Consider the following 12,988-nt stretch of genomic DNA (forward strand, 5'->3'; position numbering starts at 1 on the left):
GACCTCCCTAGGTCTCAGGAACTCACCTAGAGCCCAGGCAACAGACTTCCAACCCAGCTTTGGGTCCCAATCCTCCCCCATCTTCCCAGAGCCTTCTCTCTGACACCCCAAAATCTCCACCCTCGGATTGCGCTCAGATCACCAAACCTCCTGCTGAACCCTCAGTTCTGGTTCCTATACCCCAAACCCCTGCCCTCAAGTTATCTCCCCCATGCTCCACTCAAATCCCACTCCACTCCCCCAGATCCTTGCCCACAGACCCTTCAAACCCACACTTCCACCCCCCCTCCACACACACACACACACACACACACACACACACACCGACAAAGTCCATTTCACCAGACCAAACCCGCCTGGACCTCCCAGCTCCAGAGGCCCAAACAGCCTAGTCTTCAGCCAGGATGCAAAGACCTGCATCTGTTTCCTTCCTTTTTCTCTTTGTTATTCTTTTTTCTTGCCTTCCTTTCCTCTCCTCCCTTCTGAACCCCATGGAGCTGAAAGCCAAGAAGGCTTCTGTAAAGCTTCCAGAGATTTCAAGGCCACTGAAAGCCTAGAATCTTCACCCTGAACGGGTCCAAGCTTCCGGAATTTTCTTTTCAGGCTTGAACCCATTTATTTTTTCACCTTCTGAGTTAGAAAGCTCTTCCTTGTGCAGCCACAGGCAGAGTTGTTGCTGTTGTTCAGTTGCTAAGTCATGTCTGACTCTTTGTGACTCCCAGGACTGCAGCACACCAGGCTTCCTTGTCTTCCACTATCTCCTGGAGTTTGCAAAGATTCATGTCCACTGAGTCAGTGATGCTGTCTAACCATCTCATCCTCTGCCGCCCCCTTCTCCTTTTATCCTCAATCTTTCCCAGCATCAGGGTCTTTTCCAATGAGCTGGCTCTTCGCATCAGGTGACCAAAGTATTAGAGCTTCAGCATCAGTCCTTCCAATGAATATTTAGGGTTGATTTCCTTTAAGATTGACTGCTTTGAACTCCTTGCAATCCAAGGGGCTCTTAAGAGTCTTCTCGAGTACTACAATTCGAAAGTATCAGTTTTTTGGTGCTCACACTTCTTTCATGGTCCTGCTCTCACATCCACACATGACTACTGGAAAAACCATAGCCTTGACTATACAGACCTTTGTCAGCAAAGTGATGTCTCTGATTTTTAATACACTAAGTTTGTCAAAGCTTTCCTTTCAAAGTGCAAGCGTCTTTTAATTTCATAGCTGCAGGCACCATTTGCAGTGGCTTTGGAGCCCAAGAAAATAAAATCTGTCACTGCTTCCACTTTTTCCCCTTCTATTTGCCATGAAATGATGAGTCCAATGCCATGATCTTGGTTCTTTGAATGCTGAATTTGAAACCAGCTTTTTCACTCTCCTCTTTCACCCTCATCAAGAGGCTCTTTAGTTCCTCTTCACTTTCTGCCATTAGAGTGGAATCATCTGCCTATCTGAGGTTGTTATTATTTCTCCCAGCAGTCTTGATTCCAGCTTGTTATTCATCCAGCCCAGTATTTCACATCATGTACTCTGAATATATTAATAAGTTGGATAAGCAGGGTGACAACATACAGCCTTGTCATACTCCTTTCCCAATTTTGAAAGGGAAAGTAACACCTATGTCTGGTTCTAACTGTTGTTTCTTTGCATGCAGGTTTCTCAGGAGACAAGCAAAGTGTTCTGATATTCCCATCTCTTTCAGAATTTTCCACACTTTTTTGTGGTCCACACAGTCAGAGGCTTTCATGTAGTCAGTGAAGCAGAAGCAGAAGTTTTTCGGGAATTCCTTGCTTTCTCTATGATCCAGTGCATGTTGGCAGTTTGGTCTCTGGTTCCTCTGCCTTTTCTAAACCCAACTTGTACATCTGGCAGTTCTCAGTTCAAGTACTGCTGAAGCCTAGCTTGAAAGATTTTGAGCACAATCTTACTAGCATGCGATATGAGAACAATTGTACAGTAGTTGGAATGTTCTTTGGCATTGCCCTTCTTTGGGATTGGAATGAAAACTGACCTTTTTCAGTCCTGTGGCTGCTGCTGAGTTTTCCAAATTTGCTGATATATTGAGTGCAGCACTTTAACAGCATCATATTTTAGGAATTGAAATAGCTCATCTGGAATTCCATCATCTCCTAGCTTTATTCATAGTAATACTTCCTAAGGCCCACTTGACTTCACACTCCAGAATGTCTGGCTTTAGGTGAGTGACTACACCATCATGGTTATCTGGGTCATTAAGAACTTTTTTGTATAGTTCTTACGTATATTCTTACCACCTCTTCTTAATCTCTTCTGCTCCTGTTAGGTCCTTAGCATTTCTGTCCTTTATCGTGCCCATCCTTGCATTAAATGTTCCGCTGACAGCTCCAATTTTCTTGAAGAGATCGCTAGTCTTTTCCATTCTATTGTTTCTCTCTCTCTCTCTCTCTTTTTTTTTTTTTTTTTGGTATTGTTAACTTAAGAAAGTCTTCTTATCTCTCCTTGCTATTCTCTGGAATTCTCCATCCAGTTGGGTATATCTTTCCCTTTATCTCTTGCCTTTCATGTCTCTTCTTTTCTCAGCCATTTGTAAGACCTCCTCAGACAACCACTTGGCCTTTTTGCATTTGTTTTTCTTTGGGATGGTTTTGGTCACTGCCTCCTGTGCAATGTTGCGAACCTCTGTCCATAGTTTAGGCAGGGTCCAGGGATCCAAATGGGGCTCAGAGCCTTCCTGCAGTCAGTGCTGGGGAAAGAAAGTGGACACAGGGTTGGAGGGCCCAGAGGTAGAACCAGACGCAACTGATCTATCTCTAGCAGAGGGTCCGTACGCAGTGGGTACTCAATCATCTGTGTGTGAAGTGTTCAGGAGTTGACACTGTGGACGTTGATAGATACCAGGTGCTGAAGGGCCCTGCTGACCCCTGCAGCACGCAGTAAGCACTCATATAAATACTGAATGTGGGGGGGCCTGGGCAGCTCACGTTCCTGCTAGCTCTGTACACGCCCCCTCACCCTCCGTGGTCTGCCTGCCACTTGAGCCTTTGTTCCAGATCAACCACATGCAGGCATCAAACCCCACTCAGCAGAGACCTACAGCTCACACGCCTGACACACATACAGCTGCAGTCAATGGCATCCAGATGCACGCACACTTCATAAACACCCAGATTTGACCCATATGTCAGACCCGCAGTTGAAGATAAGCAAGAAGAGGTTTGCTGGGCCCTTGGCTGTGCACTCACGCATAGCACCCTGCAGACACACGATCTGTGGACACACTAGGTACTTCAAGATCACATAGCACAGGAGAGTTGGTGCAAAGGCCCTGAGGTAGCATGCCTGAAGTATTGCATGCTGGGAAAAGGTGAGGGAGCGGGGAGGAGAAGATGGGGTGGGCAGCAACGAGGGGTGCTCTAGGTCATGCAGAGTCCTACGGACCACAGTGGAGGCATTTCCCCTGCATGAAACGAGGGTGGGATGGGGCACTTGTGAGCAGAGGGAGTGTAACCAACATTTGCAGTTGAGGCAATATCTTGAATTAGAGACATTATTTAGGAAGCAAGATTTCCTGGCCAGAAGTGGTGCGTATCCCAGGCTGGTGGCCAGGGAGGAAGAGAATCCTAGCCAAGATGTACTTTGCAGGTGGAGCCAACAGGAGATCTGGCAGGTGGGATGTGGCAGGGAGGCAGAGCAAGGCCACAGATCTCCCCCAGGTCCTTGGCCTGGCTGTGATACTTGGAATGAGACACGGGCAACTGAGGACAGAAAGGACCCAGGAAGGTTACTGCTCAAGCGCTTAGTCACTCAGTCGTGCTGGACTGTGTGACCCTGTGGACTGTAGCCCACCAGGCTCCTCTGTCCATGGGATTCTCCAGGCAAGAATACTGGAGTGGATTACCATTTCCTCCCTCAGGGGATCGTCCCAACCCAGGGATCAAACCCATGTCTCCTGCATCTCCTGCGTTGCAGGCGGATTCTTTACCACTGAGGCGCTGAGGAACCCCAGGTTACTGCACACCATGGTCCAAAAATGATGACCTGTGGTCTGGCAGCGTCCACAGGCAGTGACATGGCAGGCAGCATCCGCAGGCCTGGCCACCATCTGGCCCACAGCTGGCACGGCTCTCCCAGAGGCGAGGGCCTCACCACCTGCTCCCCGCTCCAGACCAGCTGTAGAACTCACAGTCCCAGGTCTGAGCTGGGAGGCCTCCTTATAACCCCCAGGTGTTCCAGAGGAGGAAATTGAGGCCTAGGACGTAGGGGATGTCTTGGTTTCCTCCAGCCACACGCTGGGGCCTTATCCACCCTGTCTTCCCTGCACCACTGATTCATCTCAGAGCCTGCTGCTGGAACTCCTGGCATCACCTTCTGTTTCTCTATAAACTAGACGTGTGTGTGTGTGTGTGTGTGTGTGTGACTCAGTTGTGTCCAACTGTTTACAACATCATGGACTGTAGGCTGCCAGGCTCCTTTGTCCATGGAATTCTCCAGGCAAGAATACTGGAGTGGGTAGCTGTTCCCTTCTCTAGAGGATCTTCCTGATCCAGGGATCGAACCCAGGTCTTCTGCATTGCAGACAGATTCTTTACCAATTGAGCCACCAGGGAACCCCAGAAACTAGAGAGGTAACCATGAAATCAGAGAAGGCAACGGCAGCCCACTCCAGTACTCTTGCCTGGAAAATCCCATGGGCGGAGGAGCCTGGTGGGCTTCAGTCCGCAGGGTCGCTGAGGGTCGGACACAACTGAGCGACTTCCCTTTCGCTTTTCACTTTCATGCATTGGAGAAGGAAATGGCAACCCACTCCAGTGTTCTTGCCTGGAGACTCCCAGGGACGGGGGAGCCTGGTGGGCTGCCGTCTCTGGGGTCCCACATGGTCGGACACAACTGAAGCGACTCAGCAGCAGCAGCAGCAGCAGCAGCCATGAAGTAGCTGCTCTTGATGTTTGTTGCTACTGCCTTTAGTTCAGCACCCACTGCTGTTTTCTGATGAAGTATTTTCTGTGAATTTTCTTTTCTTTTGGCTGCACTCAGTCTTCGTTGGGGTGCAGGGTTTCTCGAGTTGCAGTGAGCAGGGGCTACTCATCGTTGCAGTACACAGGCTGCTCATTGCAATGGCTTCACCTACTGCAGAACGTGGGCTCCAGGTGCACAGGCTCAGCAGTTGTGATTCAGGCCCTTCTTTGCTCTAAGGCATGTGGGATCTTTGGCTGCACAGAATATAATCAATCTGATTTCGGTGTTGACCATCTGGTGACGTCCATTTGTAGAGTCTTCTCTTGTGTTGTTGGAAGAGGGTGTTTGCTATGACCAGTGCGTTTTCTTGGCAAAACTCTATTAGTCTTTTCCCTGCTTCATTCTGCATTCCAAGGCCAAATTTGCCTGTTACTCCAGGTGTTTCTTGACTTCCTACTTTTGCATTCCAGTCCCCTATAATGAAAAGGACATCTTTTTTGGGTGTTAGTTCTAAAAGGTCTTGGAGGTCTTCATAGAACCATTCAACTTCAGCTTCTTCAGCGTTACTGGTTGGGGCATAGACTTGGATTACTGTGATATTGAATGGTTTGCCTTGGAAACGAACAGAAATCATTCTGTCGTTTTTGAGATTGCATCCAAGTACTGCATTTCGGACTCTTTTGTTGACCACGATGGCTACTCCATTTCTTCTAAGGGATTCTTGTCCGCAGTAGTAGATATAATGGTCATCTGAGTTAAATTCACCCATTCCAGTCCATTTTAGTTCACCGATTCCTGGAATGTCGACATTCACTCTTGCCATCTCCTGTTTGACCACTTCCAATTTGCCATGATTCATGGAACTGACATTCCAGGTTCCTATGCAATATTGCTCTTTACAGCATCGGATCTTGCTTCTATTACCAGTCACATCCACAACTGGGTATTGGTTTTGCTCCATCTTTTGCCAAAGATGGAGAAGCTCTATACAGTCAATAAAAACAAGACCAGGAGCTGACTGTAGCTCAGATCAAGAACTCCTTATTGCCAAATTCAGACTTAAATTGAAGAAAGTAGGGAAAACCACTAGACCATTCAGGTATGACCTAAATCGAATTCCTTATGATTATACAGTGAAAGTGAGAAATAGATTTAAGGGACTAGATCTGATAGATAAAGTACCTGATGAACTCTGGACTGAGGTTCGTGACATTGTACAGGAGACACGGATCAAGACCATCCCTATGGAAAAGAAATGCAAAAAAGCAAAATGGCTGTCTGGGGAGGCCTTACAAATAGCTGTGAAAAGAAGAGAGGCGAAAAGCAAAGGAGAAAAGGAAAGACATAAGCATCTGAATGCAGAGTTCCAAAGAATAGCAAGAAGAGATAAGAAAGCCTTCCTCAGTGATCAATGCAAAGAAATAGAGGAAAACAACAGAATGGGAAAGACTAGAGATCTCTTCAAAAAAATTAGAGATACCAAGGGAACATTTCATGCAAAGATGGGCTCCATAAAGGACAGAAATGGTATGGATCTAACAGAAGCAGAAGGTATTAAGAAGAGGTGGCAAGAATACACAGAAGAACTGTACAAAAAAGTTCTTCAAGACCAAGGTAATGATGATGGTGTGATCACTCACCTACAGCCAGACATCCTGGAATGGGAAGTCAAGTGGGCCTTAGAGAGCATCACTGCAAACAAAGCTAGTGGAGGTGATGGAATTCCAGTTGAGCTATTTCAAATCCTAAAAGATGATGCTGTGAAAGTGCTGCATTCAATATGCCAGCAAGTTTGGAAAACTCAGCAGCGGCCACAGGACTGGAAAAGGTCAGTTTTCATTCCAATTCCAAAGAAAGGCAATGCCAAAGAATGCTCAAACTACTGCACAATTGCACTCATCTCTCACACTAGTAAAGTAATGCTCAAACTTCTCCAAGCCAGGCTTCAGCAATATGTGAACTGTGAACTTCCAGATGTTCAAGCTGGTTTTAGAAAAGGCAGAGGAACCAGAGATCAAATTGCCAACATCCGCTGGATCATCGAAAAAGCAACAGAGTTCCAGAAAAACATGTATTTTTGCTTTATTGACTATGCCAAAGCCTTTGACTGTGTGGATCACAGTAAACTGTGGAAAATTCTGAAAGAGATGGGAATACCAGACCACCTGACCTGCCTCTTGAGAAACCTATATGCAGGTCAGGAAGCAACAATTAGCACTGGACATGGAACAACAGACTGGTTCCAAATAGGAAAAGGAGTATGTCAAGGCTGTATATTGTCACCCTGCTTATTTAACTTCTATGCAGAGTACATCATGAGAAACGCTGGGCTGGAAGAAGCACAAGCTGGAATCAAGAATGCCGGGAGAAATATCAATAACCTCAGATATACAGATGACACCACCCTTATGTCAGAAAGTGAAGAGGAACTAAAAAGCCTGTTGATGAAAGTGAAAGAGGCGAGTGAAAAAGTTGGCTTAAAGCTCAACATTCAGAAAATGAAGATCATGGCATCTGGTCCCATCACTTCATGGGAAATAGATGGGGAAACAGTGGAAACAGTGGCTGATTTTATATTTTGTGGCTCCAAACTCACTGCAGATGGTGACTGCAGCCATGAAATTAAAAGACGCTTACTCCTTGGAAGAAAAGTTATGACCAACCTAGATAGCATATTCAAAAGCAGAGACATTACTTTGCCAACAAAGGTCCGTCTAGTCAAGGCTATGGTTTTTCCAGTGGTCAAGTATGGATGTGAGAGTTGGACTGTGAAGAAAGCTGAGCGCTGAAGAATTGATGCTTTTGAACTGTGGTGTTGGAGAAGACTCTTGAGAGTCCCTTGGACTGCAAGGAGATCCAACCAGTCCATTCTGAAGGAGACCAGCCCTGGAATTTCTTTGGAAGGAATGATGCTAAAGCTGAAACTCCAGTACTTTGGCCACCTCATGCGAAGAGTTGACTCATTGCCAAAGACTCTGATGTTGGGAGGGATTGGGGGCAGGAGGAGAAGGGGACGACTGAGGATGAGATGGCTGGATGGCATCACGGACTCAATGGATGTGAGTCTGAGTGAACTCCGGGAGTTGGTGATGGACAGGGAGGCCTGGCATGCTGCGATTCATGGGGTCGCAAAGACATGGACACGACTGAGTGACTGAACTGAACTGAATTGATGTGGGATCTTGCTTGCTCCTTGGAAGAAAAGCTATGACAAACCTAGAAAGCATATTAAAAAGCAGAGACATCACTTTACCAACAAAGGTCCATCTAGTAAAAGTTATGATTTTTCCAGTAGTCATATATGGATGTGAGAGTTGAACCATAAAGCAATCTGAGTGCCCAAGAATTGAGGCTTTCAAACTGTGGTGCTGGAGAAGATTCTTGAGAGTCCCCTGGGCAGCAAGGAGACCTAACCAATTAATCCTAAAGGAAATCAACCCTGATTATTCACTGGAAGGACTGATGTTGAAGCTGAAGCTCCGATACGTTGGCCACCTGATTCGAGAAGAAGACTCAACGGAAAAAACGACCCTGATGCTGGGAAGGACTGAAAGCAAAAGGAGAAGGGGGTGGCAGAGGATGAGATGGTTAGACAGCATCACTGACTCAATGCATATGAGTTTAAGGAAGCACCAGAGGACAGTGGAGGACAGAGAAGCCTGGCGTGCTGCAGTTCATGGGTGGCAAAGAATCAGGCATGACTCAGTGAATGAACAGAAACAACAATATGTGGGATATTCCTAGATCAGGGATTGAACCTGCATCCCCTGCAACTGCAGGGGTATCCTTAAGCCCTGGAGCACCAGGGCAGTCCTGCATCCACTTCTTATCAGTCTTCATACCTTGAGTGGGTTGCTCCAGCTCTACACATTAGTTTTTCCATCTTTAAAATGTCCCTGAGAGACTTCCCTGGCAGTCCACTGGTTAAGACTCCATGCTTCCGAGGCAAGAGGCCTGGGTTCCATCCTTGGTCGGGGAATTAAGATGCCACCGTACCATGCAGCACAGGAAAATGGTGTAACTGTGACTGTGTGGGTCGCTCAGTCATGTGCGACTCTTTGCGTCCCCACGGACTGTAGCCCACCAAGCTCCTCTGTCCACGGGATTCTCCAGGCAAGAATACTGGAGTGAGTGAAAGTGAAGTCATTCAGTCGTGTCCGACTCTTTGCAACACTATGGATTGTAGCCCACCAGGCTCCTCCTCCATCCATAGGATTTTCCAAGCAAGAATACTGGAGTGGGTTGCCATTTTCTTCTCCAGGGCATCCGCCCGACCCAGGGATTGAATTCAGGTCTCCCACATTGCAGGCAGACTCTTTACCCTCTGAGCCACCAGGGAAGCCGGCAGGAGTGGGCGGGGGACCCATATGTAATATGTCTTTGTGAGACAGAGCAGGGGCCGTGGTGAAACAAACACATACAACACCCAGGGCAGTTCAGGTCGTGGGCCCTCACTCCAAGTCAGCTGTGGGTGTTTCCTCTCTCCCACACCTGCCCTTTGACCTCCTAGCCCTGCTTGATTTTTCTATCTAACAAACTCTGTGTTTTAGGTGTTTTTTGTTTTTTTATTGAGATACAATTCCCATACCATAAAACTCACCATTTTACAGTGTACAGTTCAGCGGCGTTTAGTGCATTCGTGGTGTTATGCAATCAACACCTCTGCGTGAGTGTGTGCTAAGTTGATTCAGTCTGTCTGACTCTTTGCAACCCTGTGGACTATAGCCCGCCAGACTTCCCTGTTCACGGGATTCTCCAGGCAAGAATTTTGGAGTGGGTTGCCATGCCCTCCTCCAGGGGATCTTCCAGACCCAGGGATCGAACCCGCATCTCCTGCATTGACAGGCAGGTTCTTTATCACTAATGCCACCTGGGAAGCCCAATCAGCACCTCTGTCTAGTTCCAAGACATTTTCATCACCCCAAAAGGAAAGTCCATCCTCATTAGCGATCACCCCCCTTCCCCTGGCCCAGCCCCTGATAATCACTCATGTTTCCTGTCCCTATGGATTTACCTATTCTGAACACTTCATTTAAATGGAATCACATATGTCCTTCTAGCTTACACTCATCAGCATGATGTTTTCGAGGTCCATCCTCGCTGTAGTCCGTCTCAGTGCTTCATTTCCTTTTTATGACTGGCTAATATTCAAAGTACGGATGGATCGTATTTCGCTTATTCCCTCATCCATTGATGGACATTTCAGTAGTTCCTCTTTTGGCGACTGTGACTAGTACTGCTGTGAACACACGTGTACAAGTGTCTGTCAGAGTCTCTGTGCTCACTTTTGTAGGGGCACATACCTAGGAGTGGGCTTCCCAGGTGACGCTAGTAGTAAAGAACCCCCCTGCCAGTGCAGGAGACATAAGAGACAGGGGTTTGAGTAGAATTGCTGGATGGGGAATTTTTTGAGGAACTGTCCTGCCTTTTCTGTATTTTTTGTTTGTTTGTTTTGGCCATGCCTTGTGGGATCTTATCTCCCCCACCAGGGATTAAACCCCAGGCCCTTGGTGGTGAAAGCCAAGAGTCCTAACCACTAGACTGCCAGGGAATTGCCTACAATTTCTCTTCTTCCTTGTCACCTGTCATCTCCACAAGGGACAGGGACTTCCTCTTCTTCCTGGTCACTCCACGGAGCCCTGGGCAGCACCCAGCACGTTAAGTAGACACACAAGGCATAAACAAATCATCGTGACTCTTGGCTGAACAATAAGTCTTAGGTTCTCTGGGATCTCAGTTTCCATATCTGCGAAGTGAGTATGAACACAGTCCTTCCCTTGGTAAGAATTAGTCCCCTCTTCCTCCAGAAAAGGCTCTGAGCCTATTCTCAGATGTCCTCAGAGTGAGCACGATGGGCTGCTGACTGTCCCCGAGCAAAGAATCACCAGTTGTGCATTTCTCCCTCCCACTCCTGCCTCCACCGATGCCCCACGGCTGGGATCTGAATGGCCGAGGTCAAGGGCAGAGAGGGTGAGGGACCGCTGCCGTCACCCAGGGAGGGCTTTGGACTCTGCGCCCTTAGGGAGTGGCCCATATGGCAAGCTGAGGCAGAGGCGGGTCCGGGGACCCCCACCTCGGCTGGAGTGCTGGGCACAGATGCCAGTCCACAGCCGGGACTGCTGCCTGGAGGTGAGCCAGCCCCTGGGGACCTCATGCAGGGTGGGCGAAACAGGCCCCAGTAACTGATCCCAGTGGCCTCTGGGTGAGGGGGGTTAGAAATCTCAGTTTTCCCTGCTGTTTTTTTAAAGACTTTTTTGATATGGACCTTTTTTTTTTTTTTTTTGGTCTTTATTGAATTTATTACAATACTGCTTCTGTTTTCTGTTTTGTTTTTTTGGCCCAGAGGGCGTGTGGGAATCCTAGCTCCCCAACCAGGGACTGAACCTGACTGTGGAGCAGTCTCACCCACAGGATCACCAGGGAAGTCCTCTCCTCCACTGTCACTATTATCAACGCAGTGGCTAATATGGACCAAGCATTGTGACAGGTCCTTCCAGAAGCTTCTTCCTATGAGCTAGGGGTCCCAGTCACATGTGAGTCCCAACCCAAAGTCACATATGAGTGCCCGGCAGAGCCCTGCCTGAAGCCAAATCCAAATCTCACCTCACTTCAAATCCACACTCTTCACTGCTGACTCATCCCCTCCTAGCCTCAGTTTTCCCATCTGTACAATTGGCGTACACCCAAGAGAAGTGAAATCAGATGTTTAAACAGATACACATGCACACAAGTTCGCAGCGGCATTAGTCACAATCACCAAACAGAGGAAACAGCCCAAGTGTCCATCCAGTGATGAATGGGTACGAACAATGCTCTCCATCCAAACAATGGACTATTGCTCAGCCATGAGAAGGACTGAAGCTCTGACACATGCTATTAATACAACGCGGATGAACCTAGAAAACATGCCGAGTGAAAGGAGCCAGACACAAACGGTCCCCTTTTGTATGATTCCATCTATAAGAAATGTCCAGAACTGGCCAATCCATAGAGACAGAAAGCAGATTAGCAGTTGCCAGGGGCTGGAGGAGGGGGTGTAGGGAGTGGCTGCTAATGGGAACAGGGATGGAAGTGTTCTGGAACTAAACAGAGGTGATGGTTACACAATAGTATGAATGTACTAAATGCCACTGAATTGTTCATTTTAAAGTGGGTCGTTTTAGGGACTTCTCTGGCAGTCCAGTGATTAGCGTCTTCCCTGGCGGCTTAGTGGTAAAGAATCCTCCACCTGCAATGCAGGAGACACAGGAGAGGGGGGTTCAATCCCTGGGTCAGGAAGATCCCCTAGAGGAGGCAATGGCAACCCACTCCGGTACTCTTGCCTGGAAAATTCCATGGACAGAGGAGGCTGGCGGGCTGCAGTCCATGGGGTTGCAAAGAGTCAGACAGGACTGAACGACTCACCCACTCACGCATCAGTGATTAGGACTCCACCCTTTCACTGCCGAGGGCCCAGGTTCAATACCCAGGTGGGGAAATAAGATTCTACAAGCTGCAAGGAGAGACCAAGAAAAAAAAAAAAAAGGCTAATTTTATATTATGTCAATGAAAAAAAGAAAGAAAGAAGGAGCATATAGACCGCTTCCTTCCAGGATCCTGAGAAGGGCTCAGTGACAGATAAACGCAGGGACCCTTGATCTTCCTCTCTCACTGTCAGCCCAGCTGGCCGTGTCGCAGCGCCCCCCTGAAGTCTCCACCGGATCTGCCCTCTCTAACTTTGCCTTCAGGCCTAGAATGTTTCCTGCCTACGTCGCCCTCCACCACCCCCCCACCACCACCACGATAGCTGCACCTCCTAAGATCCTACCAGGTAACTTGGAAACCTCCAGACTTTGATGTTTATCTTCACGACAGCCTTGCAAAGTGGGCAAAAGTGAGGCTCAGAGAGTGGCAGTGTCTTGCCAAGCAAGACTCAGGAGAAGGAAATAGGACCCCTATTCTCTGGTCCCAAAGCTGTGCCCTCTTCCAGTACCCCGTGCTGACTCCCTCTCCTTCTGTCTTTTTTTTTTTAATACTTATTTGTTTATTTGGCTGCGTTGGGTCTTAGCTTCGATAAGTG

Source organism: Ovis canadensis, chromosome 5, assembly GCF_042477335.2.
Source record: "Ovis canadensis isolate MfBH-ARS-UI-01 breed Bighorn chromosome 5, ARS-UI_OviCan_v2, whole genome shotgun sequence".
In the NCBI taxonomy this organism is placed as follows: domain Eukaryota; kingdom Metazoa; phylum Chordata; class Mammalia; order Artiodactyla; family Bovidae; genus Ovis; species Ovis canadensis.